The following is a 23,698-nucleotide window of genomic DNA, read 5'->3' on the forward strand; positions in this document are numbered from 1 at the left end:
ACTTTCTGAATTTTCTACAGTAAATACATTATATATATACATATATATAGTCAGAAACAAATAACACTTACTTTGCAAATGAGGGAATTTGGGGGTGGAAGGGCTTGGCAAATTGGCCAACTTGGATGAGATTTGGGAACCAAGCTTAGCATTTGGGAAGAAGCCCCTCTCTCCCCTCCTCCTGCTCCTGGACTCCCAAGAGAGACATTCGTAAAAAAAAAAAAAAAAAAAAAAAATGCACTCAGCTTTTTTTATTTTTAATTACAACTTGCCCAGTAATCACCATAATCACTTATCTCGGGCATTTGTTTAATTATTCAGTCACTAAGTGTCTATTGAGCACCCACTGTGATGCCAGAACCATACGAGACCCAGTGAACCCAAAAGACACAGACCTCACCCAAGGGGAACCTCTAACTTAAGGCAGCTTAGGGAAAACAGAAACAAGCACATAGTCTGTAATTTTTACATTTAAAAATAGTGATTCTTTGCCAATACTTACTGAGTGCTTCATGTGTATAAAATCTGGTGTCTGGTCCTCTGATTTCTTTGATTCTTTTTGTCTTTTACTGGATTGAAATAAGATTTTATGGTAAAAGAACAGATTTATTCCACTTCTCTTCCTCCACTTCTCTCAACGCACTCATATTCCAGTTTCGTCTTTCTATGAAGAGTAAAGACGTAACTGCTTGTGGCACTGGGGTAAGTCATGGAGTGAGTCTTTGGTCACCTCCCCATCCCTGCATCTGGTCTTGGAGGTAAAAAGCATCAGCTCCGCAGTCAGGTAGCACAGTCTCAGCCTTGGGAAAGTCATTCTCTGTGCCTTGGTTTCCTCATCCATATAATGGGCATATTCATAACAGTAACCACCTGGTACAGTTGTTGTGAGGACAACACATACAAGTGTTTAGTGTGCTGCTGGCACATAATAACCACTCGGTAAATAACAGCTACTGACGTACAATTAGGTCTTGCTTTCCATCACCACAGAGGACCAGAAACCAAAAACTGTGACCAGGAAGCTGAGCTGTGATTACTTTCAAGGCTGTGCCAATTACACAAACAGAGACAGACTTAAATTTATTTGTTCAACAATCAATCACTGAGAGCCTCTTGGATGGCACAATACTTGGCTCCTCAGCTTCTGTGACAAAAGCACAGACCCTACCATGGGGAAGCTCACAGTCTAGTGGGGAGGGTCTTCCCAGAAGATTTAGAAATGGGACAGGCCCTTGAGCATGGGCAGCCCACCCAGAAGCAGGGGGCTAGAAGGACGGCTTCCATAGGGTCCTTAGTTGACCCCACTTCCCCTCCTGCCTGTGCAGCCTCTTCTGTTGAGTTTCGGGTCACCAGAGCCATCTGCTTCCCCACTATCAACCCTTGGCCAAAAGTCAGAGAGCGGGAAATTTGGCAAAGCCACAGATCCAACTTGGCAACTCCTGGCAGCCCTCAGGTTGTACCAGTTCCTCTTCCCTCCCCCAAACTTTGTCCTGGGAGCTTTCTAGTCGTTCTCCTGCAGATAGGTCCCTCAAGGGCAGGAGACCATAGAGGCTTATCTCCATTCACCCCAGAGAGCAAGGACCCACTAGGTGCCAGGCTGAGGTGTTGAGGACATGAGGGGACACAGAACAAGGTCCCTGCCTCCAAGGAGCTCCCGTTGTAGCAGGGGCAGCTGGACAGGAAATACAGAAACAAATGAATAAGCAAAATCTCCGAAGACATTCAAACAGAGCAAAATGAGAGAGAAAGGCTGGGAGCTGCTTTAGGGAGAAAGCCTCCCTGAGGAGGTAACATGTGAGCAGAATGATGCAAGGAAGCAGCCGGATCTGGGCAGAGGGGACAAGTGCAAAGGCCCTGAGGTAGTGACAAGCTTGGTGATGTCCAGGGCAGCAAGAGGCTAGTGTGTTGGGACAATGTGACCAAGGGGAGGGTGGAAGGAGGTGAGGTCCAAGGACAGGCAGTGGCCAGATCTTGCCGACCATGGGAAAGAGTTTGTATTTTATTTTAGGGAAAGCTCAGGAAATGCTAAGATGAAGAAAATGAGGAAAAGAGCATCTGATTTCAGCCCCTGTGAAAGGAATGGGGAGAAGGTACTAGAGGTTTTCAAGAGGAGGGCTAATTTTGGGTGGAGTGCTTTCTTCTGGTCCCTCAGTTTGTTTTACTTTTTTTTCTTTGAGTTGGGGGTGGTGGGAAAGGAAGAGGGAGCCCTCTCTTTTCACCTCACCCCAGTGTCCCCCTCCCTCCTCCCAGGCTTGCCACTGTTTCCAGCTTCCACCACCCCAGATGAGGTTCCCTCAGAGGAGATAGAAAGACATCTTGGGGGATGGGAGAATTGTGAAGCATCTGAGGGAAAAATGGAGGGAAGAATAAATGTTTTAATAAAAGTTTGGTGGGTGACTGTAGCTTTTGGGGAGTGTGTGGAGGGGGGCAGTTGAGCCTTATAGTGGGAAAAGAGGGAGGGGAGAGACGAGCAAATTCCTCAATCAGTTCCTCAGAGGCAAAACCTCTTAGTTCATTTTTATCTTCCCGGCCTTAGGAAGGATGCACTCTTCACTGGGGCTCGGCAGATGCCTGCTGAATAAATGACTGAGTGCAGGACTGTTGTGGGAGAAGAAAGGACAGACGAAGAGAAGGGAGGGAGAGAGGACAGGAAGAAATGAGAAGGAGAGGGAACACTGGATGTCCAGGGAGCAACGACAATTACTGGCATTGATCAATCACTGCCTTGGCCGAGTCACTTTTCCTGCATTAACTCATTTTAGCTTCTCAATCTGCCCTGGCAATAGTACTATTATTATCCCCATTTTACTCTTGAGGAAACTGAGGCACAGAGGGGTCAAATATCTTACTCAAGGTCACCTGGCTGGTGAGTGACTGAGGTCTGACCCCAAAGCCCGAGCTGCCTATCATGTATTTACACTGTCCTAGGAGTGGAATGAGCCCAAATCAAAAGTTAGAGTACCTACCTCCCCACTTCTCAGGTCATCACTGCTCCCTAGTCCTGAGAGGCTTTGCTGAGATCTTGCAGATGATGCCCTGAAGTCAACCAAGCCCCAAAGGTGTTGACCAGATGGTAGCTCTTCCTCCTAGTTCAATGTTTCTCTTGAACACTTCTCCAAGCTGCTGGTCATACTCTGAATTTTTATTCATTTATTTAATAAATCATGTACCTATTTGTTTACTATTGTAGTCAATTTCTCCTTATCTCACCCTGGATGTGTTTCCTCCTTTCTTTCAAGTCCATTTCCACCCTGTCCTTGTTCAAAAGGGAAAACAGGTACAGTGACTAGCTCAGTCCTGGCATGGTCTGGCTGTGAAAGGCAGGAGCAGAGCTACTGCTTCTGACTTCGAAACTCAGCCTGGTGTGGCCACCTCAGACCACCTGGGAGGTGGGCAAGTTGGGCGAAGGGACAAAAGGGGTGTTGATCTCCAATGGAGTATGAAGGTCTCCCCTCAAAGAGGCCTTCTTTATCACCTGGGCAAGGGAAATTAGCCCTCCCAAGATACTCTTTATCTTACTGCCTTGTTTTATTTTCCTCAAGATCCTTTCACTCTCTGAAATAATATTATCCATTTGTTTTAATGTACATTATCTGCAACTCTCTCCCACCCCTCGCCCCGGGCCCCAGGTTCATTTTTCACAACCTATCTTGTTCACTTACGGATTTATTTTTTGCACAATGGACTGAATGAAAAACTCCCTGGCAAAGAATAAGTGCAAAGCAGGTATCAGACAGTGAGAACATCACATTCTTCTGGGTTCAGCAATTCTAACATCCTAACTTGCAGAACAGAGCTAGTTCTTCAGTGGAAAATTGGGAAGCAGAGTGGTTCGCGAGGTTCAGAACAGGTGGAAAGTAGCGCACTCCTGTCCCTCCTCTCTTGTCCCCCGGCCTCTACTCCACTCTGTCTGGGATGGAGAAGGCTTCTCCAGCCGCAAAAAAGAGACTTGTGCTCAGATGCTGCTCCGCAGGCCGGGTGTAGCCGCGCGCGCCAGCAGAGCTCAACCGGGGCGGCGGGTGGGTAGAAACCGGGAGGGGAAGGTCTGGGGGTGTGAGGGTGGAGCGGAGCCCGGCCCCGCGATCCGGCCCGGGTTTTGCATGCCACCCACTCGCCCGCTCGGCCGCGGAGAATTCCATAATCACAGCGGGCGAGAGCGGAGACTGGGAGCGAAAAATCCGGGATCCGGCAACTTTGGGCAGCGCATGCGCGCCCGCGGCGCTCCATCCCAAACACACACACATTTTTCCCCCGGACTTGGAAAGTCACCCAAAGCCGCCCCAAGTGCAGGTAAGAGACTCGGCGCTCCCTCCGCCGCGCCCCCTCCGACCCCCTCAGCTCCGCCGCCCTCCCGGGGTGCTTCCCTGCCTCGCCCCCTGTCCGGGTGCAGTCCCCCACCCCCGGGGCTGCCGCTTGCAGCCGGGAGCGGGCGAGCGAGCGAGCGATCTAGAGAGCCAGCCAGCCAGCCAGCCTGCGCGCGGCGGCTGCCACCCAACTCCGGCCGTGCGGGAGGCAGGGGGCACGGAGGGCTGGCACCCGGGCGCAGGGCGGCGCGTCGCCCGCCGCGGCCAGGGAATGCCCAGCGCGCGATTCCGGGGAAGGAGAGGGCTGCTGCTCCTGGGGGTCACTTACTCCAACTGAGGGGGCGGCGGGGTAGCGGAGAAGAGGGGGAGGCGCCAGGCGCGAGTGCAGGACTTTGCAAATAGGGTGGGGGCGCACCCCGCGGTGCGGGCTCGGGGCGGGGGGGGGGGCAGGTGCTCGCGAATACCCGGTAATCACTCCTTCCCCCTACGCTCCCCCCCAGCCCCCCGAGCTGCAGGGGTTCTTGCGCTCTCCCGGGCTGAGAAGGAGGCAGGGGTGAGGGGCGCCTGGGGTGACTTTGCAAGACTTTGTTCAAGGGAAGGGGTGGGTGGGGAGCCCCTCCAACTGACTCTTGTGCCCCAATACTGGGGTGTAAGTGCTACCGGCAGAGGTAGGCAGTGTTGACTGTGGGGTGCCAAGGGGTGCCTCCTGGTGGGAAAACGAAGGCGAGAGGTTGCTTGGCTGGGGGGGACGGCACCCCCGTTTTCATTTGTGCCTGGGAAGTTTGTCTTAAGTGCGCTGCTCCGGGCAAGGCAAGTGGCGCTCCTCACTGCCCCCCACCCCCACCCCAGCCTCCCCGGGTGCAGGGCTGGCTTGGCTGGGCACAGGGAGCCGGGGCGCCGGCTCAGGGCCGTATGACTGTCGGCCGGAGCCCGCTTGGGTCCCGGGAAAAGTTCGGGGGAGTTGCCGCGGTTGTCGTGTGCGCTGGGAGAGAAGTTGCGTCCGGGGACTTGGGACGCCGGGCTGGCAGGCGGGTGGGCGGGTGGAGCCGTGCGCTCCTAGGGGGCTCGGCCGAGCTGGGCGAAGGTCTAGTGGGGTCTCTACCCCCCAGAGTGGGCTGAGGGTGACCTCGGGGCTCAGGAGCTGGGGAAGGGGAGCCCTGAATCCAGGGGCGCACGGCTGAAATAGGCACCAGGAGGAGGACCGAGAATGGTAGCTTGTGGGAATACAGGGGGGCACCGAAAGGGAGAGGGCCGGGCCGCCTGGCCACTTGGGGTCGAGTTTCTGGGCAAAGGAGCGCGCGGTGGCTGGCGGAGGAGTGTCGGGGAGCGGGGCTCCAGGGGGCGCACCGGAATGGGGGATCCGGCCGGACGGACAGTCCCGGGGCAGGGGGCCGAGTCGTGCGCCCGGGGTGAGCCGGCCGGGCGGAGCGGCGGCCGGTTTATTTTTACTCGGTGGCATTTGCAGAATGTGCAGCTGATGGCCGTCGGCCGCCAGGAAGTTTTGCTTTCTGTTCTTTCTCTCTTTCCGAAGCCAGCGCGGCCGGGAGCGTGCGGGCTGGGGAGCCGGGCCTGGGAGGGGAGGGGGCGGCCGCTGGGGTGGCAAGGTACGAGGCAGGGGTGCACTAGGGCGGCGGGCGGGGGCTGGCCGGGCGAGGGCGGCGGGCGGGTTCTGGGCCGCTGCAGAGCTTTGGGGCGAATGTCTGTCCCCAGCGTTGGAAGCTCCTCGGCGAGGGGAACAGGTGTATGCGCCGTCAATCACGGCGGGAGGGACACTTTGGGGGCGTAGATTAAGATAATAATAATAGATTTTTCTCTAGGGGGTGGGCGCAGATTCTTCTTCCAAGCCATCCCCGACCCGGGTCCGGAGTTGGGGGAGGAAAGGAGTGCCGAGGGAGTCAGGGGTCCGCTTCATCCTTCCACACAAGTTCCTCCTGACCAGCGTCAGCTTGGGAAGTGGGCCCTGGGTGCGGTGAGGACCTCCTTCCAGTCACGCTGGGGAGGGTGCGGGAACATGTACGGTGTGTATGACTTGTCCACCAGCGAAGCAGCAACAACACCCCTCCAACGAGCCTGGAGCTCCCCCAAACGCGGCTGGACCGAGGGGGTGACTCCGGGTTATGGGTCTCTGCCCCGACGGAGTCTGAGGCCACGACCCTTAGAGTGTGTGGTTGTCCCGCCAACATCCCATACACGCAGAAATAGGGGCGGCGAGGGGGAAAAGGCCAGGGTAGTCGTAGGGCAAAGTTGGTAAATGTAGGGCGCCTCTAAGCTGGTACAGACGCGCGATGAGAGCGCGCGAGGGGACTGGAAAACAGATCGCCGGGTAAATTGGTGCGCCCCCCCCCACCCCCCGCCCCGGCCCCGGCAACGGCGCGCGCGCGCACACACACACACACACACCACACACACACACACACACACACACACACACACACACACACACACACACACACACACACACACACACACGTCGCCGTCCTAAAGGGAGCTGTCCGGGCTGAGCAGGAGCAGCTGCGCCGGGCGTGGTGAGGGGGGTAGTTGGTCCCCGGGGGCTGCGCCCGGGCTGCGCTCCACGTGCCCAGAGGGGGCGCTGGGCCATTCCGCGCCCGAGCGCAAAGCTCCGGGTTTGCGCCCTGGTGGCGGCGAGGCTGTGCGTCCCGGGCGGGCGTCGCGTCCCGCGCCATCTCCGGCGATTCGCACTGCCTCCGCTGACGCCCAGCCGCTTTCCCACTTCCCAAACTTCGGCGTTCTGGCTTTCACCTCACTGGAGCTCTGAGACTCTCTCCAGGGCAAGGTGGGAAACTTTTCCCTTCCCGGCAGCGGCCACCGTCTCTCTCCCCGGAATCCTGCGAATTGGAGAGATTGACACCACCGCCCCCCCCCCCCCCCCGCCCCATCCTGTTAGCCACCTTAGAGGCGGTTAACGAGAGTTTATGGGGAATATTGTTGAACTTCAGTAATCAGGTTTCCAGCGATCTTATGCCTCCTGTTTAATTTATTAGACTAGTTATTTATTCTGTTGATGATAATCTGTTGCTGGTTTCTATGGAGATGTTAAACTGATCTCTTTCAGAAATCAAACTCCATATGCACTAAAACGTTTAAAGGGGCAGTGCCTCCCTCTTTTTTCAGTCCCCCTGCCTTTTTTTGTTTTGTTTTTTAGACTTTGCACCTTGCAGACACTTCGCGTATTTCTCTGAGTCTCGGTGCATTTTATTTCCTTCTTACGAAGGAGAGGAGCCCGGAGACTCACGCTTTGTGGCAAGTACTGCTTATTATGGCTAGAAGAAAGCCAAGGCTTTGATCCCTAAGTTGCATCATCATTTAAAACAGATCATTTCACCACCACCCTCTTCTCCCCCATAATATAAGAGCAAAATTCTTTCAAGATCAAAGAATCCAATCTTAAAAAAAAAAAACACAACACTATTGTTAAAAAAAAAATAGGAAGTCAGTCAAATGTGAACCTCTCCTATATATCTGCTCTCCTTGTGTTTAAAGAATTTTTTAATAAGAAAAATAAAACTTGTAGCTCAGCTAATTTTTTATACTTATTAATAGTTTATCTTGCCCCCCCACACATTTTTTTTTTTTTAATTTAAAAAGAAGTTCAAAGTTAGATTTCTCTGCCTGTGGGGGTTGAGGTATATTTGCTTCTCATTTAGATCCTGACCATCTGTTTTTGGAAAACTAGCCTCTGGGAAGAGGGGGAAAGGAGTTTTTGCTCAAACTTAATGGAGTACTTTAAAAAAAGTACTCACCCAAATATTTTAAAGTCTTCATTTTTCTACTTTTTAGGAGAATATCAGTAACCTCTGTCTGGTGTGTGAAAGCATATCAACTTTTCCCCCCTTTTCCTCTTCTCCTCTCCTCAGGTATTTTTCTGTAGACTTGTGACTTTGAAGGGAGTGGGTGCGGTGAATTACAAAAGTAAGGCAGAAAAAAATTATCTTGGTTTGTGACACTCTGAAGAATTGCAAACCCACTCTGAACTCAGATATTTATCACGCTGACAGATATGATACAAAGCGATTGCATTTCCTAATGATCCTCTGGGACTAAGTTGTAGGTAAAACCATTTAATGCATTTTTAATATTAAAGTAAGGCCTGGGTTCCATCTTCTTGAAGGTGAGGGGAGTGGATGTCCCTCTCTGGAGCTGATGCTTTCAGAGTATACTGTTTTGCTTTTTCAACTCAAGCCCCCCACTTCCACTCCTTGATATCTCCACTTACTTTGGGGAGAGTTGAGCCGCACACAGGGCATTTGGCTTTATAAATAAATTTATATCTGGCCAGAAGGTCCAATGCTAAATAAGAGAACACTTTTTAAAAAAAGAAGAAAAAACAAACCTCAGACTCCACCCCTGCTATAGGAAATAAAACAGAGGCAATATTTTTTTTTTCTTCTTCTACCATCCTGGTTCTCTTTTATATTATTTTATTTTGGAAGAGGGTGGAGTGGTTGTTACTTCTTAGCTCAGAGGAGAGAGGAGTCATTCCTGTTATTTCCCTCTTTGCTATATTTTAAAAATTTGTTTGATTTGGATTGCAAACAGAACAGGCTTACGGGTAGAAAAGAGCACTGTGGCTTTAAACTCACGAGTTTGCATATTCTCCTTGTATCTTTCCCCTTTGCTAATTATTGTGTTGTTTTCAGAGCAAATATGTCATATCCATGGCGACCGGGCAGGTTTATTGTCTTTCTGAAGCAATAGCTCACATAAGTAATTAATGACTTTCTTTTTTTTCCTCTGGCTTAGGTTAAACAGATCATTCAAGGAAAGTCATATCTCTCTTCTCTCTCTCTCTTTCTCTCGCTCTCTTTTTTAGCCCAGTGACATAAGAACATGAGTTAGAACAAGAAAATACTTTAACCAAGAAGTCAACAGCTTATTTTCCTCCATTTCTTTTAAAAGCTAAAGTGTCAGCTTTCAGACATATGAGGCTGTCATTCTTGCAGCCGAGAGCAGTGCAGTCCACGCCTGGGTTGGAAATTCAGCTGAAGGTTGTACAGCAGGGGAAGTCTTGGCATGGGGGGAGTAACCTGAAGGAATTTGCTTTTGAGGTGGGGGGAGGCACTCCAAAATGAGTATTTCTCCTGTATTTAGCAGAATTTAATTACATTGTTTACAGGAAAGAATTAATGAGTTGGTAGTAATGTGCAGGGCCCCCTCACCCCCGCCCCCCTTTCCCAGTCTGGTTAATTGGAAAGACAAAGTTTTTCTTTTTGATTCACCTTGAACTTCAGCTTTCTCCAGTCTTTGTCTCAAGTGCTTTTTCCTGGAAAAGTACCTTTTGGAATCCCCTCTGGTTAGTATTTCCAGAATAATAGTGGAGGATTATTTTTGTTTTTTATCCCTTAGACCTACATGCAACTCGAAGCTGGTTTCTGCGTCTCAGGAATCAACAGCTATGGAGATTGACTATGACTTGGATTTTTAAACTTTTTTTTCCTTTTTTGAGGGAGCAGTTTTTGAGGATGTAAAATGATAGAGACAGCACATCTCATTTCCGTAGCTAGTAACAGTATTGGGGGGGGGGGGGGTAGACGCAATGTTTTCCTTTAAAAAAAAAAAAGAAGTCACCATTTATGTTCCACCTTTTTCAAATGGACCTTTTGCTAATAAGAAGCTTTATGATGTCACCCTGTAACTTTAGAAATATACTAAAAAAGTGTCCAACTGATATTCTCCAGCACCCCCCCCCCCCGCAATAGACAGACACTAATTAGGCACATTTATATGCTATTGCCCCTCTTTTTGAAATTTCACATATAGCCAAGGGTTTGTGTGTGTCCTTAAGAAAAGGGAATGAGATAAAGAGAAAAGCATTTATGTTATACTACTTGGACACAATTAAAAAGGATAGTTCCCCCATCTGAAGTAAGTTAAAAAAGGCTGTGAGTCAACTGAATGAATCTTGAGGCTTTTGGCATTCACAATAAAAATAAAAAGCAGAAGAGAGATTTATTTGGGATCTGGTTTCTGAAGAGGAGAAGAGAAGGCCAGGCAAGTCTGATGCTGAGACTCCAGCGGAGTTGTAATTGAGCCCGTAACCTCTTGATGTCTATATCAGAAAAACAGACACGAGCAGAGGGAACAGAGGAGAGGCAAACAAGCCTTGGAGAGGAGGGAGTGCAGGGGGAGATTCACAGAGAGAGAGATTTAATTTATAGACATTTTAAAAACCGTAATTTCATTAGGATCTGTTCTTCCCCTTCTCTGAAGGGCAGCCCGGCAGACCGATAAGGCTGGTCCCTCTGCCGGGATGCGTGGTGTGGCCGGGTGAGCAGGAACGTGGGCATCCTTGTCAGTTTCCAGGGAGCATTGTTTCCCCTCTGCCCACTTTCTGCTGGCCTCCTTATTTTGGAATTTAGAAGTCCCACTTGGCCAAAAGTTAGCTATGGCTGGTTTCTAGCTGTCTGGTGATCTCCCCTGTGGGTGCCACGCCGCTCTGTGAGCGGGTCTGTCTCCTGCTTGGCCTTTGGCATCAATGATGCGTCTTCCTTCTGTCGCCAGGCAGCCCGTGGTTCCAGCCACGGGAGACCACTGGAAAGGGGGGTACCCCTGTCTCTACCCTCATCAAGTTCACCAAGTTAAGTTGCTGTGGTTCGGAGGCCATGGTGTCGGGGTGGTGGGGGGGATGCAAAAGCGCGTCGTAAATTCTGCAAAAATTAATCAACCGTTTAAGAGCTGCACGTTAACGAGGGTGTACGGGCAAGCTGGGCCCTTCTCCTGCTCCCCCTGTTCAAAGTCCAGCAGAGCGAGGGGTGGCCTGGACGGTGGGAAGGGAAGGGGGAATTGTGTGTGTGTGTCTTTTTTAATCTGAATAATTGAGAACAACTAGAGAGAGGGAAGAAGAGAGAGGGATTTGTTGAATATAAATCCTCAAGTGCCCTTGTTCCATATTGTTGGAATTTTTTTTTTCCCTTTTGGTCTGGATTTGTCCTGTGTGTCTTTGGTGGAAAAGACACGTAGAGAAAGAGAGCGGAGGGGGATGGGGGGAGAGAGAGAGAGGGAAGGATGGAGAAGAGAGAGAGAGAGGGAGACGTGTGGCTCCTTCGAAACTCATTATCATTCTTAATAAGTCTTAAGGAATAAAGGAGAGCATTGAGTGTAAATGCTGGGTAATCCTAACACTTCTCAAGGTGAGAGGAGTCTTGAGGACACAGAGAAAAGAGAGAGCAGAGGAGGGGGTGGGAGGGGCCCGAGCAGCCCTGGGTGAATGGCAGGCCCAGAGTCTGGGGGACTCTGCAGGGGGCCTGGAGGCTGCGGTGGGGGGCACCCAGAGGAACCCAGAGGAGACAGTTGTCCAAGACGACCCTGGGGATCTCCAGGTGACTGGCTGGGACAAGGAGCAGGGGTGTTGGGAACATCTTCCCGGGGTCAGCCCTGCTGTAGGCTCAGGGCCTTTGCACCTTCCTGGGCACTGTCTCCCCAGGCAGCTCAGTCCCTGCCACCCTCGGGCCTCGGGTTCCTGGAGAAGGCCCTGGACTCCTGCTCTGGCTCCAGTGCATTGTCCGCTCTGGGAGGCAGGAGAGAAGGAGCCACAGCCAGAGCTCAGCTCCGGACACTAGGTGGCTTAGAGCATCTGCGAGGTTTTCCAAGACTGAGCTGCTGCTGGCTTCCTCTCTCCTCCCGGATGGTGGGCTCCGCTGTGCCTGTCCTCCACCGGGTCTGCGGGCAGCACTGGCTGACAGGCGGGAGGGCCAGTGGGCACAGGCCCAGGGGGCATGGCACGGCTCCCAGGGCCGGCGATCCCAGTGAGCAGCTTCCAGGCAAGGCGAGGAGGAGGCCAGGGGCAGCTCCCATGGGAGGAAGGCCGCTGGTCAGGTCACTTACAGGAGGGCCAGTTGGAGCCCAGCCCTGTGTTTTCTGCCACTTGGGTCTGAGGCACTGCTGAATCCATGATGGGGGTGGGGTTGGTTGGGGAGGGGGGGTCTTGGCTTCTTCCTCTTTTGAGTTCATGTGCACCCATTTGAGAATGTTCTTAATTAAAAAATTTCACCAGCACAAATACTGCTTATACTTTGAAGGAATTCACAGATTTTGGAAAGCCAACTAAGGACCCTCTAGGGTCCCTAGCTCTGGTGGGCTTCTTTCCAATGCTCCAGGACTGTAGGGAGGAAGTGGGCAGTGAGGAGGGCAGTTCTCACGGCCACTCCCACCCCTGCTGGCCTCAGTACCTGGAGGGCAGAGCCATGTCAAGCTGTGACACCAGGCCCCCGCAGGTGGATGGGGGCCAATACTCAGGCTCTCATCTGAAGAGCCACACCTGCTTAGGTAGTGTTCCTCCTCCAGGCCAAAGGCTGCCTCCCCCTCATCCAACTGGCATTGTCCAGGATTCCTAGGGTGTTTGAGGAAGGGTCTTAGCCAAGGTGACATCAGAACCATGGATTGTTTTCTCTGGGGTCAGAGGTGGGCAGGAAGACACCATTCAGGTTTGACTTACTGTAGTCAGGTTTTGTGTGTGTGTGTTTTTAAAACTCTGTTTCTTTTGGAAAGCAACTTCTGGGGAGCATGCAAAAGGGGGTGCGTGGGAGTTAGAGATGAAGGCTGATGACTGAGCTGGTGTGAAGCCCGGAGGGGGAGCAGGACGGGTTAATGGCGGGTAGATTCTGCTTTTCTGTGGTTTAAAAGCAGTAATGACCAAATTGCATGCCCTGCGTGTGCCTTGCTGACGAGATTTACCGAAAGGAAGCTGCACTGCCTCTCTGCTGCTGGTCTCCGGGTGGGTAAGCGTGCGTGTGTGTGTGTGTGTGTGTGTGTGTAAATGAGAAGACGGGGTGGGGGAATTAGCTCTGCCAGCCTGGCACCCTTCCCCAGCACTAATTGCTGGCAGAGTACCCACGGGGGCTGTGCCAGCGTCTCCAGCTCCACCCGCCCCCCTCGCCCCCGGGGAGCTCAGCTGTGCAGCTCGCTATGTGAGGGCCATTTCCGGGCCCACTAGTCCTGGAGTCTCCTTTGGGAATTTCAGGGAAATCTGATCCTTGGTTGGGGGTGGGGTGCTGGACCGCGGGCCAAGCCCCAGCATCCCTGATCTGGGATGAGGGGACAAGGTAAGTCTTGGGTGGTCCAGAGCTCCGCTGAGGTCTAGTTGCAGGCATCAGGAGACCCCATTCCAGTTTTGATTCTGCAGTAAATCACTCTGTGGCCTTGGGCAAGTCATTTGACCTCTCTGAGCCTCAGTTTCCTCTCTTATCAAATGGCCTCTGACACTCTTGCCCTTACAGGGTTCCCCTGATCGTCAGCTGGGCTTGTAGCTGTGAAGGACCTTTGAAATAACTAAGCGTAATGAAGAATTTATCATGGTTGCGTTGTCAAGTGCAGGGTGCCCACAATGTCAGAGGAGCCAGTTTTATATAACATGGTATTAGTCTCGAAGGGGACCCCTGTGAATTCCATTCCAGAAAGCCGCGAGCCTGGATATTGTGTGGTGCTGAGGTTTCATTTCTGTACCAGGTTTTGATATGGTTCTTTTTTCAAGGGGGAGGGTAGATAAGTTGTGTAACTCAGTTTTTAGAAAATGAACAACTAATTAAAAAAAAAAGAAAGAAAGAAACTGAACTGTTAAATGTATCAATCTGGATGAATCTCAAAAACAATATTAAGCCCAAAAAAGCAAGTCATCAAAATCACTGTGAGCTTGGGGCTGAATTGGGGGGTGGTGTTGCTTTTCAGGCAGTATAGGGGAGCCCATTCCGGATGTGTGGTGTGCTTAACTGTGTGGATACATGGGTTCATTGAGGAGCTGTGTATACTATAGAGGATGCATTCTGGAGCACGCTAGCTGGGGGCCAAAATCATGCCCTTACATTGCTTACTTAATTAGCCTGTGCCTCAGTTTTCTCATCTGTAAAACGGGGGATACCTCGTGGGGTTGATGTGAGGATTAGATAAGCTAAAACATATGAAGTGTTTAGAACAGGCCTACGTCTTCTAGACCCACGACAGGGTGAGTGTGCACGTGTTTGCTGCGCACCAGGCATTAGATGTGAGGGTGGGGGCAGGTAGCTGTCTATGTACCTGGGGGCAGGGGCCCTGCTAGGTGTGGGTCACTGTGGGGTCAGTTGGAAATTCCGAATTTTGTGTTTCATCTATGGACTGCCTTGGAGTCCTCCTGATATTTTTTGGTGATGAATCAGAAGGGGATGAGAAGTAAGACTGTGCCCACTTTCAGAGTTAGATGCCCCTAGTCCGGCAGGGGTCATTGGTCTCTCTTTTCTGTTGTTGCCAAGACTGACCGTTCCTGGAGCGGAGGGGGTGGGATGGGGGGAGGTCCATCACAGAAGCCTTGGACATGGGAGGCACGGGGGTTGGATGGGGGGCAGACCCTGGGAACTCACTCAGGGTGCCAGTCGCCTCTGTGTTCTCGCGGCCCAGGAGCCAGATGCGGACTGCCGGGGCGGGGGTCTGCGCGTGCGCAGAGGCTCTGCTGTGGTGGAGACGTGTGGCTGGCAGAGGGTCAAGAGCTGCTGCTGCAGTTGGGCTGAGCCCCGTGTGAACTGTGTTTCTGTCAGCTGGGCGGATGAATTCCTCTAATTCTTTGTTTCCAAGTCTGTAAAATGGGAGTTGGAATTCCTACCTTGTGAGAATTAGGTGAGAGGTGAACGATCGTAGCTACCGCGCACTAAGGATTGACGTCCAGTACCCTTTCATGGACCCGGCTTCGCCCAGCTAGCAGCATACAGTAGGGACCCTGGGCGCAGAATCAGGTGATTGACAGCCCCTGGCCAAGCCAAAGGTGGGCCCCTGGATGACCTGGAGCTGGATGGGGTGCAAGAGGGCCTAGCCAGGGGAGCTAGGGCAGGGGCATGATGTGGGTGGAGCCAAGGTTTCCCCCCTCCCCTTTGATGATCCTGCCTGGAGCCGGGGTTGGGGGGAGCACTCCCCACGCCTGGGTCAAGGTGGGGAAGGAAGGGCCCAGAGCAGAAATAGAGGAGGCCCGGCAGCAGTGACCTAAGGAGGCAAGGGCATGGGGGCTGTGAAGTGGGGAGCACTGGAGGGTCGAGGGGCACTTATGGAAGATGAAGTGTATGAAACTCCATCGGCCTCTCCCATTTCACCGTGCTATGCCAAAACACCCCGGTTCTTGTTTCACTATCTGAGATCTGGGAGCAGGTTAATTTCCATGACGAACTCCAGGCCACGTGCTCTGAGGATTTATCTAATTAAATTGATGCTTTTTTCTAAGAAAGAAAGAAAGGAGGGGAGGGAGGGAGAAAAAGATAGGGACGGAGGGAAGGAAGGAGGGAGGAAAAAGAAATAGAGGAACTGAAAGAAGGAAGGAATGAGAGGGAGGGGAGAAGGGCAAGAAGAAAGAAAAGAAAGATAAAAAAAGAAGGAAGGAAAAGAGGAAGGGAGACAGATAAGCTGGAAGCAGACCAGTGATTTCTGAAAGGCCATGACAGGTTGGAGGAGATGCTTGGTGGTTGGGGCCAGGATGGGGGCCTTCCTAGTGGGCCATGTTTCTGTCTTTGGTTACTTTTTGTGTATTTCTAACATAGCTCTTGGGTTGGGAGGGAAAGGGGTAGCTGGAGGGATTCTGTTCAACACAGTAGTCACCAGCCCATGTGGCAACTTAGATTAAGTTCATCAATGAACTTGCTACATTTTCAAGTACTCTGTAGCAGGCAGCGGCTACTTTGTTAGGCAGCAGAGAAAGAACACTTTGATCACAGAAAATTCTGTTGGACTTTAGGAGGGTACTTAAAGTACCCTTACATACACTTACATGTAAGTACTTACATCTGAGGAAGAGGGATACTCCCCTCAGAGCCTGGGCTAAAGGGATGAACCTTCAGTCTTCAAGGGACAATGATGGAGGTAGGGGATGGGTGGCAGGAATGTTCCCACAAGTCAAAGGGGCCTCCCTGTCTGGAGCCAAGGCCTCCATGGTGCTGGGGCTGCCTTCTCTATAGATCCCATGCATGTTTCCTCTCTCTCTCCTGGGACAGGTGAGGCTAGCATTCAGCAGAGCAGGGTTAAACTCCTTCTCCCACATACTGAATTGTGACCTGGGCAGGGGTCTTAACTCTTTGAGTCTGTGGAATTGGGCTGACAGTGGACAGTGCCTGCCTGCCTGGGTCTTTGTGGTAGTTAACTGAGCTGATGAGTACCCATACTTAGGGTCTGGTGCTGGGCACATAGCAAGTGAGCACATGAGAAATGGGGACAACTGTTACTATAATCACTATAATTATAAATGTTGATATTATTTTCATAATGATTATTGAAGAGCTTTTGTGCAGCTAAGTTCTTAGGGACACTCCCCGACCAAATGCTGATTTCTTTTTAATCAACACTTTAACGGAACCCTCCCAGACTTCTTTCTTCTGGGACCCTAATATGAATTCCTTCTTTCCCTCTCTCCCCATCCCTCCTTTTTTCAGGCAAAAGGAAGAGTTGGAACTGCCCCAGAATTAATTCTTGTGGGCCTTTGTATTTTGAGTTAGACCCCACCACATCCAACACACATATAAGTATGCTTATATATGTACACACTCACACACACACACACACACACACACACACACACACACTTCTCCATGGGTCAAACTACATTTAAAAAAAAGTTTTGGGGGCAAAGTTGGAGGAGCAGATGTGGCCCTGGCAGGGCTGGCTGGGTTGTTTGGGGGTGGAGGTGGGGTCGGCGGCCTCTGGGAGGGACGTGTGTGTTTATTCCTGGACATTGCCCAGTGCCCTGTGTGCTAATGTGGAGCTGAAAAGTCCCCTGCATTGTGCAGGCTCCTTTCCCCGTGAAAAGGCAATTGAGTCAGTGAGTTCCGAATGGATTGGAGCTGACAGTAAATGAGAATTTGGCAGTGGGTAGAAAACAAGCTCCCTCACCCCTACCCCCAACCTAACACACACTCACCCTCAGCCCTCCCTCAACTCCCAACGCTTGTCTGGTTTTGAGAGGGGGTTTGAAAAGAATCATGGTTCCTTTCCGTGTGTACCAACATTATCAGTAGGGGTTCTGCCCCAGCCTCCTGCCGCGTCCCCGTCCCTGGGAAGGGACTCACCCCCTCCTCCAGGTTGTAAGCCCACCCCTCACCCCACTCCCCGTCGCCTCCGTGGCTCCGCCAGCGATCCCGAACGAGTTAAGGGCTGAATCAACTCTAGACCCAGCTGTACATTTGACTCTGGGTTCCTGAATGAAGCGATGTGCTGTGCTCAGCATGATTGGAGACTGTCTGCCCCGGGTGGCCCACCCGGCCCCCACCCTGCGGGGCTCCACCGCCTGCCGTGGGACCTGCGTGCTGGCGGCTGGAGAGCTGGCGGCCCATGCTTCAGGGACCTAGTCTGGTGCCTTCCCCAAGGCCAGCCTCCCATCAGGGACGTGTTTTCACTTGAAAGAAAAGGTGCTGCCACCATTTGGAGCTGGCTCCCCGGTTTTACAAGGGAGGCATGCAATTTTGAGGGTCTGTATGTGCCGCAGGCCCCCTGTCCCATGTTTCCCCTCTCCGCCGTGTCCACACCAGTAAATCAGTCAATGGATATTTACTTGAACCTGGCTCTTGCGCATGGTCCCAGGTCCCTAGAGAGCCAGGGAAGGAAATACCACCATCTTGCAGACGCTCCTCCAGTCACCCCATGTTTGTAAAATGGCTTCCTGACTGTCCTCTCTCGGTGGAGCTGTGGTGTCTCTCCTCTTCCTGAGGGGGCGAGAAGGCACTCATTCTGGCAGAAATCCAGCCAGGTCTTGGGAGCTATGTGTCTCCCGGTGGCTGGGGAAGCCTCCCAGGGGCCCCTTTCTGGAAGAGGCCTGGTGGAGTGTGGCCGCTTTAGCAGCTGAGTTGGGAGACTGGCCCCCATGCAGAAGCACAGGTTCAGATCTCTGCTCCCTCATGTATCAGTACTGAGACTTTAGGCTCCTCCCTAACCCTCTGAGCCTCAGTTTCCCCATTTGTAAAATGGGAATAATGCCACCGCCTATAGTATCGGGCTGCTGTAAGGATTAAATGAAAGGCTGGTAAGGCACTTGCCCTGAGGCCTGGCATGTGGTGACAAAGGGAGCTATTATTGCTCCTATTACTCTTACTGTCCATCCTCCCCATGTATCATCAGGAAGGCGGGAACATAGAAGGCTCAGGCCTGTCCCTGTGTCCGGGCTCCAGGACACCCAAGGTCGGGCTGGAGCCCGTTTTGCTGAAGCATACGTGCCAAACCAGCAGAGCAAACACGTTGGCCCAGTATGGAGCCCTGGAGGGATCAGGGAAGAGACTTGCCATGGCCAGGGCTGGACTGTCGGACTCCCCCCACCCCCCCGAGGTGGCAGCCCCTGGGCTGGCCTGGCCTGGCCTGCCTGGCCCGGGGAGGAGCCGCCTCCCAGATGCTGGCGCCATCTTGCTTCTCTCTTGGCCTCTCCTCTGAGTCGGGAGCGTGGCCCTTGCCCTCCCCCAGGAGCAGGTGGCCTTTGCAGCCTGGCACCCGTCCCCGGAGGGTGGCTGCCAGCAAGGTGCAAAACCGGGGATCACCCTGTGTGTCCGCTGGGTCCTCGCATGAGGCCTGTTTGCTCCCGGAGGGGCTCGCTTGGGCCCATCCTGGTGGAGGGCCTCAGAGAGGGGCTCGTCCTCTCCTCCCAGAGCCGCCCCCCCCCCCCCAACTCTCACCCACCAGGTGAGTTATGGGAGAGCCAGGACTAGCATCCTGCAGTTCGTGTGCTGGAGCCTCGCTGGTGGGGGGCGAGGGGAGATGGCTTAGAGGATGACAAACTTGGAGGAAATCGAGGAAGGGGCAGGTAAAGCATCCTGCTTTTATCTCCCAGGGGCACCAAGCCAGCTGAGTTCATCTTATTGTTTTTTTAATTTTATTTTCTATTTATTTATTTTTTGCCAAGTTGGTCTTACATTTTCATTTCACTAAAAGAGGAAAGAAATAGGCATTTACCGAGTGCCAACTACATGTCAGATGCTGTGACTTTTGTGGGACTGAAGGACACAGACAGGTCGTGGTCTGATTCCCATGGCACCAATCAGGAAATAAGGCTCAGAGAGGTTCGGTAATTTACCTGAGTTCACCCAGCTGGTAAAAGGAGAGTCAGAGTTTGAATGCAGGTTGATGGGACTCTGACACAGAGGCTCTTCTGCATACACTGGGAAAATATGACCATATTTTAAATGATTTTTGAAAATACATAAAAGGAGAAAAACCCACCCGTAACTGAACTATTGTTAACACCACTTCATTTAGTATTTAGTGTATTTCCTTGTGTTTTTTTCCCCTTTGGTGACTATATATATGTGTAATATACATTTTACATAATTATAATCATAGGAGAATATAGTTTAGGTTGAGACCCAGGACGAGGTGGTAGGTTCTCCTGAGCTGGAGCTGCTGGGTAGTGATTGATTCTCGGCAAAATGGAAACCTGATTTTGGCCCAGAGCCATCTTTTTGGTAATGAGGTTCCTGAAGTTGTGTTGGTGAAAGCAGACTGGGTGAATGGGGCGGCAGAAAAGACCCTTGCCTTCCCTCCTGGGTTGGTTTTTACTCAGTTAAGTGGTAGAATTTTCCTTTTAACTCACTTCCTTCTTGCTTTTGACAAATGGGAATATTTGTACCATTTTCCCGAATGACCTCCTCTCCTTGGGGTAATGAGAAAATGAAAGTCCTTGCTAAGTGCTTTGAGATATTCAGATATAAAAATGGAGAGCTGAGTGTTGTCATGGGCCTTTTTGCTGCCAGGGCGCTTTATAAAGAGGAAGTGCAGTTTGTGGGGGTGAAGGTCAGCGTGGGGATGAAGGCCATTGCTGGAAGCAGTGTCTCTCCCGGCACCAGGGCAGGGACGCCCGTGGCCTCGCACAGGATGGGCAGGGTTTCAGTAGAGCCCTCCTCCTCAATTAGGTACACACTCCAAGTCCAAACCCCCATGGTCAAGGTGATCCAGATCACTCAGGCAAAGCCCCCACCTTGGTTAGAATCTGGTGGATAAATGATTCAATTCAAGGAGAGGTCTCCCCCAGCGCCCTTCTCCCCTTCTCGCCTGGTAGCATCGGCCCGAGAATAACACGCGGAAGAAATACTGTCACCTAGGCACATAATAATCCTCCAGATGATTTCGAAACATGGAAAAAATGTTTATTATGTGAGTGAAAAAACAAAACAACACGCCAAGGGCCGAGGGTGGCAAACGCCAGGGTAGAAACTATATAAAAATCACAGACGCGTATGGACAAAGGTGATCCTCTAAAATGAAGAGAGCGTGAGGGTGATGGGATGACGGTGATTTGTTTTTTATTTCACAACATTTTCTTTAAATGCCCCCCTATGATTAAAAACCGACAAAGCCGCCGCGTCGGCCCAGTAGGGAGCCTTGGGGAGGGGGTGGGGGCGGGGCAGCACCAGGCGAGAGGGCGCCTGCACCCACGGCCCCCGCAGGGTGCTGAGCTCATGGCTGTGCCAGCCACAGAAACCTATGAGATCTCCAGAAGCCGAGGCGTATCGGTGACTCAGACCTTCGTGTTATGCTGTTCAACAATAGCTTTTGTCCTTTGCCCAAAACCCTAGGCCAGTGTGTTTAAAAAAATTATAAAATTATGAGATAGTTCGTACTTTCCTTACCAGCCTGTGCCAGCTTCGGGTGCTTTATTTATCCAAGGTGGGGAGGCAGGGAAGGCGGGGTGGGGGTGAGGGGCAGACAGAAAGGAAAAGAAAAACAAGGTAGAACTCGGACAAGGCCCAAGAAATGTTTGAGCCTCAACAACAAACTTTCTTTTGTTTTCCCAGCGGGGAGAAAAAAAAATAAGGAGGAAAATATGCAGAGGACCAGTTTGAACCAAATAAAATGACACACGTTTTGGGGTGTGAGGTTGCCTCTTGCAGGGGGGGTTTGCCTTTTGTTTGTGGAATGTGAAAGCTACTTCATGACGCTCACCTCTGGGGTGGGAGTGGTGGGATCCAGGCAGAAAGGGCCGGAGCAAGGACAGCCAGATTGGCCTCTGGTGAACATTTCATTGACTGTTCTGGCCAGTACTGCCAGCAGCCTTTGCCCTCACTTCCCGTTGGGCACCTCCTGATGTCCCAGAAGCTACTGTGTGGTAGTAGGACTCAGAATTTCACGTGAATCAGGGGTGAAGACAGATTTGCCTTGTACCAGTTTGGACTAGAATGTTCCTCCCAGTGTTTATTGGAAGATATTTTATGAATAAGATTTAGGAAAGAAAGACCTTGGGAGGGGAGGGTTGGGAACAGTAGGGAGGTGTGTAGTTGTGTGTGTGAGAGTGTCTGAGTGATTGTATATGTGTGAATGAGTCTATGTGTGATTGTATGTGGTTGTACGAATGATTGTGTGTGACTGTATATGAGAGATTGATTGTGTGTGAGAGATATTGAATGGTTGTATAACTGATTATATGTGTGGTTGTGATATGATTGTGTGTAATTGTGACTGTGTATACAAGTGTCCCCTTTAGTCTTAATCACTTTTTCCCCTGGTTCTAATAGCTAGGCCAAGTAAAATTTGTGGGGGCTTACAACAACTTTTTCCCCTTTATTACCTTTTCCCTCTACCCCAAACCATCTCTCCTAATGAACCTGTTAGATGGCCTGGACCCTGGCCTGATTGGCAATTCCTTCTTCAAAATTAGTTCAGAGGATTTTGTAAGGATAATCTGGGGCCTTTGGTAGCTGTAAGAGAAGGAGGCTTGTGGGTTAAAAGCAAAGTTACAGGGCTTCCCTGGTGGTCCAGTGGTTAAGACTCTGCACTTCCACTTCAGGGGGTGTGGGTTCAATCCCTGGTCAGGGAACTAAGATCCCACATGCCTTGAAGCACTGCCCTCCCCCCCCCCCCCAAAAAAAAAAAAGAAGTCATGGAGGTCTGAGGTGGCCTGGCCTGGAACTCAAGATACTGAGGTCTGAGACCCTGATGAGCATCCCAGCCCTGTTGGCTTCATTTTGGGACTCCCACCAGCCCTCGCAGAGACCATCTCAGAAACAGATTCGCTGTTGAACTTCTGAGGCTCCGTGGGCTTGAATGTGACTTCCTGATCTTTCAGTCACGGTGACCATTCGCAAGAAGAAAGCACAGGGATGGTTGTGCTTGTTTTCCAGATGAAAAAACTGAGGCCCAGAGAGGGGAGGTACCTTGTCTAAGATCACACAGCTAGTCAGTGACAGATTTGGAACCAGGACTTTGTGCCACCTGGAAACATGGTCATCTCTGTCGATGTCTCAGAGCAGGGCTGACCAGTCCCCAAGGACAAGGAGTCCTGCTTTTGTCCGCTTACAGGAAACAAAGGGGCCCTCCTGGTGGTTCAGACACTTTGTGGCTGTATTTGGGGTGACTGGTCTTCTGGTTTCAGGGACTATCTGTTAGGGAAAGTGCTGGATGGTAAGACAGGATGAGGGTGTTCTAGGCTCACCTCTGTCACCCACAAGCAGCCACTTCCTAAGCCCTCGGATCTGCTGTCTGTGGATAGAGTAAGAACCTGGACCCTGTGGCTTCCTTGTCTCTTTCTACTTCTAGACGGCTGAGCTTCCTGCCACAATCCAGAGGCCCCAGCTGTGCCATGCAGCAAACCGTCCCCCACAACCTGTCAAACCAGAGATGCCAGTTTTCCCAGGGCTCCCAGGAGCTCGCTGCCTGCCCCTTTCTTGTGCCAGGGGCAGCCTTCAGAGGCTCACGAAGCGATGACCCCAGTCCCATGCCCCGTGCACCTGCTTATTGATAACTGCGTGTCTGAATGTGCCTGTGTCAGAGCCCTTTGCTTTGAGTGCTCAGAGGCTGAGATGTGAGAAAATTAAGAGCAGGGGTGAGAAGTGGTACCCTGTGATGAGAGGCAGCTGTGGTGAAAGGGGCAGTAGGCGCTGTGCCCGGGGTGAGCGCCATCTGGGCAAGAGGCCTGGCTTCCAGCTGTGGGGGCTCCGGAAGGGCAGAGCCTGGGAGGAATGATTTTGAAGCCACTACTATGGAGATTAAGGGGATGAGAATGTAAATCTCAAGTAAAAAGGTAATTGAATGTAATAGCAAACACTGCTCGCTCTATGTTAATTTTAGCTCTTCCCCTGGATACAAGGCGCTGTATTAGTGTTTTATTACCATTTTGTTTGCACTAATAAAATAGTAAAATTTATTTCAAGGAAGTTGAAGGATGGTTTTACAATGCAAATTTGAAGAAATTGGACTTTTCATTTATGCCTCTGCTATTTTAAACCCTGACGGGTGTAAATTAGCTACAGGGACGCAGCAGACCCCACCAACGGGGACTTTGGAGGCAGGAACCCTGGTAGAAGTTCCAAACTAGCTTAGTGCATAAGGCAAAGAAGGTGGGGGGACACGGGAGCCTGATTGGGTGGGACAGGGTGGTGGGTGAGGGTGTGTCAATCATGAATGACTCTGGTTATAGGCAGGCACGTCATACATGAAGCCTGCAGGGAGACACACATGGCCTC

The 23,698-nt window shown here is 51.5% G+C and overlaps 1 protein-coding gene across 1 annotated transcript in view; it reads left to right on the plus strand.

The window, feature by feature from the left end:
- The first annotated feature begins 4,157 nt into the window (after positions 1-4,157).
- Positions 4,158-23,698, plus strand: part of CASZ1 (castor zinc finger 1) — a 152,130-nt gene continuing 132,589 nt past the window's right edge. Inside the window, exon 1 of the mRNA XM_061160418.1 lies at positions 4,158-4,290. The gene's annotated coding sequence lies outside the window, so the exon portion shown is untranslated. The remainder of the gene's footprint in view (positions 4,291-23,698) is intronic.

This window comes from Dama dama, chromosome 14, assembly GCF_033118175.1.
Source record: "Dama dama isolate Ldn47 chromosome 14, ASM3311817v1, whole genome shotgun sequence".
NCBI classification, from domain to species: Eukaryota; Metazoa; Chordata; class Mammalia; order Artiodactyla; family Cervidae; genus Dama; species Dama dama.